General features: G+C 37.2%; 1 pseudogene; it reads left to right on the top strand.

The window, feature by feature from the left end:
- Positions 1–4,579, top strand: part of LOC102826468 — an 87,058-nt pseudogene that overhangs the window by 14,639 nt on the left and 67,840 nt on the right.

The following is a 4,579-nucleotide window of genomic DNA, read 5'->3' as shown; positions in this document are numbered from 1 at the left end:
GAAACCCTGTACAGGGTCGCTATGGGTCGGAACCGACTCGACGGCACTTAACAACAACAACAGGCAACAGTTAATGAACTTTTAAGATCCTAGACACTACACACTAAAGTAAAATGTAGAACATTTTATTTGTGGTCTCTGTTATGCCAATAGACCATGGTGTCCCCTAATACTATGGTCCTGAGTCCCCAAGCCCAGCAACTCATTGCCTTAAGATGTTTGATAATTGCCTAGGAAGTTTTCATCATTTTGTCCACTCTGTACTCCACCACATTCATAGTTGTGTTTTCACGAAAACTAAATACCCATGAACAAATATCCTATTTCAAACTCTTAAAATATCATTATTTTTTAACCAAATTTTTATTAACTTTCTAAAGTCCCCTCATATATTATCATTCTCAGTGGAGAGAGAATGAAAGAATTCTCCTTACAAATGGGATCAAGACAAGGATGCTTTCTACCACTGCTCCTATTCAATATTGCATCAGAAATCTCATCCAAGGCAAGAAAGGAAAATAAAATTCATCCAAATTGGGGGGGAAAAAAGTGAAATTATCTCTATTTGCAGATAATATCACCCTATACATAGAAAATACAGAATACTCAACAAGAAATTTACTGAAACTAATGAAAAGATGGCATGGGAGAAATTCTGATTCCTCTACATAATAATCAATAGTAAATAATAAAATTGTCAAAGACTTCATTTTCCTTGGATCCAGAATCAGTGCTCATGGAAGAAACAGCCAAGAAATTAAATGATATATTTTATTTAGCAAATCTTCTGCAAAAGTCTTTAACATGTTGAAGAGCTAACATGTCAATTTGAGGTCTAAGTTACGCCTGACCTCATGGTATTTTCAATTGCCTCATATGCAAGTGAAAGTTGGACAATAAATAAAGAAGACTATAGAATAATCATTGCCTGTGAATTATTGTGCTGATGAAGAACACTGAAGTCACCACAGACTGTCAAAAGAGCAAAACAAATCTGTCTTGAAAGAAGTACAGCCAGAATGCTCCTTAGAAGCTAGGCTGGAGCACTTTAGACATGTTGCCAGGAATGTCAGAAGAATATACTTGGGAAAATGGAGGGTCAGTGAAAAAGAAGAAGACCCCCCTCCCCCCCATGGAGATGGATTGACACAGTGGCAGTAACAATGGGCTGAAATATAACAATTGGGAGGATGGAGCGGGACCAGGTAAAGTTCATAAAAAAGGCCAGACTTACTGATCTGATAGAACTGATGTAATCCTAAAACTATAGCCCTTATTCATCCTTTATGCCTACATGTAACTGAACTCACACCCGTTCCCATGATTCAACTTTCAGCCAAACAATAGACAGACCTAAAAGGTGAACAACAGCACCAGGAAGATATTCACCACTTAGAACAATAAACCATTCACAATCAAAAGGGCAGTATTTGCCAGAGTGATAAAGCTCAGAAGACAGGAAAAATTAGGAAACAAGGACACATGAAAATGATCAATGGGGAGGAAGAGCAGGAAGAATGCTGTTGCATCATGGGCACTACAATCAATGTCATAAAACAAAATATGTATGAATTGTTGAGTAGATAACAAATTTGCTCTGTAAACATTCGCTCAAATCACAATAAAAGGTTAAAATGTATTGATCATAAATTTAAAATAAGCAGGGAAAATATACATATGAGATCTGTTAGGTATGTATACAAAGAGACTCTAGTACCAAATAAATGTCTACAACTTAGCCTAGCTGATCTACTTCATATAAACAGCTTTTATTTCTAGATTCACTATGGTAATGGTATGAGGTAACATATGTAGCCCACGGGGTCATGTTCTACCCATAACCCAACCGCTCTTGTAGCTCTATGGTGGCAAGCTACACAGTCTTTGTTTTTAACTTAATAGCCACACGTTATGCCATTTTGTGAGACACGAGGTTCATTAGACCTTCTGTTCAAGTGCCTTAAGGCCACAATTCATTCTGGCTCTGCAATTACCAGTGACAATTTTTATATTCAACCAAATTTTTCAATCACAGTAGGAAGGTTTGCATAATTTGAGGCTTTTTGTTCTTTTCTCTGATAATCTAATATTGGGGAAAAGCATTAAAGATGCAACATGGAAAAAAATTAATGCTGCACATATCATTTCAATATTTTTCAAAAGCATGTGCTCTACAAAAGAAAATGTGGGAAAACAAAAGCTATGAGCACATCTGTTTATTTTAATCCATTTATATTGGCTGGTAATAGATCATAAACTCTAGGAGGAAGAGTTTATGTCAGTCATATCTTGTAAAAGCAGAAATTTTCAAAGATATTTGCTTTTTAAAAATCTGTTCAATATATGTTACACCCTTATTTTAGCTTTCCTAAGCACATTTGTTGTTGTTACATGAAGTTGGTTCTGACTTATAGTGACCTTAAACACAACAAAGTAAAACACTATCCAGTCCTGCAAAATCCTCACAGCCATTGTTGATCTTGAGCCCATTGCTACTGCCACTGTACCAGTTCATCTATTTGAGGGTTTTCCTCATTTTTGCTGACACCTCACATTAGCATGAATGAATGATGTCGTTCTCCATGGACTGGTCCCTCTTGATAATAGAGCCAAAGTATGAGAAATGAAGTCTGGTCATCCTGGATTATAAATACTCTGGCTGTACTTCTTCCATTACAGACTTGTTTGTTCTCTGGTAGTCAATGGTACTTTTAATAAACTCCTCCAACACCATAAATGCATCAACTCTTCTATGGTCTTCCTTATTCACTGTACAACTTTTGCATGCATATGAGGTTATTGAAAATACCATGGCTTGTGTCAGGTGCTCCTTAATCATTAAACTTTTATCTTTGCTCTTGAAGTTATCTTTAAAGATAGCTTGTTTACTACATCTGCCTAATGCAATACATCATTTATTTCTTGACTGCTGCTTCCATGAGTGCTGATTGTGGACCCAAGCAGAATGTAATCTTTGATAAATTCAATCTTTTCTCCATTTATCATGATGTTATTTATTGCTCCAGCGATGAGGCTTTTTTTTTCCCTTTTTATACATTAAAGTGTAATCCATACCGAAGACTGTGGTCTTTTATCTTCATCAGTGTTTTAAGTCCTCCTCTCTTTCAGCAAGTAATAGTCTATCATCTGCATAACACAGGTTGCTAGTGAATCTTCCTCCAAACCTGATGCCATGTTCTTTTTCATATAATCTATTTTATCAGATCATTTGCTCAGTATCTAGATTGAATAACTATGGTGAACGAATACAACCATGACATATACCTTTCCATGATTTTAAACCATTCAATGTCCCCTTGTTTCATTTGAACGTCTGCTTCTTGGTATATGTACAGATTCCCCATGAGCACAGTTAAGTGTTCTGGAATACTTATTCTCTGCAATGTTGTGCATAACTTGTCATGGTCCGCATAGTCAAAAGCATTTGCATAGCCAATAAAACATAAATAAGCATCTTTCTGGTATTCTCTGATTTTGGCCTACATACATCTGATGTCAGTAATGGTAACTCTCATTGAAATTCATCTTTAAAACAATAGAATTTTTAGATTATGAGTTACTGTCACTGAGTTTCTTCTAGTAATTCAGGAAATGCTGAATAGAAATTAATCACTTCTGGCCAAAAATTTGAATTGAATCCATTAGAAACTAGATGGAACACAGAGACTTGGAATTGGAAGATATAGAGAATTATTCTTATGCAAAATTCTGGGGTTTGATTAGCAAGTACAAAACTGGCATTGGCACCATGTCTGACCATCTCTGACTACATAAAGAAGAAGTACAATCAAATTCCATATTAGCCCAAGGCCAGTTCCTACAAGGCATGAGATGGTGGACAGACATGCCTCCATACTTCAAGTTTTTTATCCTATTACGATTCCAACCATCCCACTTATGGAATTCTACTTTTTTGGATTTGATAATCTGTTGCAATGACTACACAGAACTCACAGACAGTATTCACAATTAAGCTGTTTATTAGAGTAATTAACAGAATACAATTTAGGATCAGAAACAACTCAGGATACAGCAGTTCTCCAGTCAGGAACTCCTCTTATTAGCTGCACTGCAGGCACCCTTCCAGCTCATCCTTGGTCTTTCAGCCATGAGCCCCTTTGCCCTCTATCCTGCTCCGGCAAGTGTTTCAAGCTACATAAGAACTGCTGATAAATGCCTAAAGGGCACCCGATTCTTCAAACCAGCGTTTTGCCTTAAAGTATTCAGCTTTAGTTATTCTGTGGGTCTCTCCATGTTGTTGCCTCTGCTACTGTTTCTTCCACTGCTGTTACTTCTCTGTATAAGCATATTGGGGTTTAAAATATGTGCTTCACTCATGGCTCTTCTTTCTTTTGCAGGATGGTGGGGGTTTCATGTGAGTAAGGAGTTAGAGTTAGGAATATGGCTAGGAAGGAGCTCTGGTAGCGTAGTGGTTACGAATCGGGCTGCAAACCTTACGGTCAGCGGTTCGAAAATACCAGCCGCTCCCCGGGAGAAAGATGAGGCTTTCTACTACCGTAAGGATTTACACCCTCGGAAACCCTGTACAGGGTCGCTA

The sequence above is a fragment of the Chrysochloris asiatica genome, unplaced genomic scaffold, assembly GCF_000296735.1.
Source record: "Chrysochloris asiatica unplaced genomic scaffold, ChrAsi1.0 scaffold00031, whole genome shotgun sequence".
NCBI classification, from domain to species: Eukaryota; Metazoa; Chordata; class Mammalia; order Afrosoricida; family Chrysochloridae; genus Chrysochloris; species Chrysochloris asiatica.
This window is presented reverse-complemented; position numbering and strand designations above follow the sequence as displayed.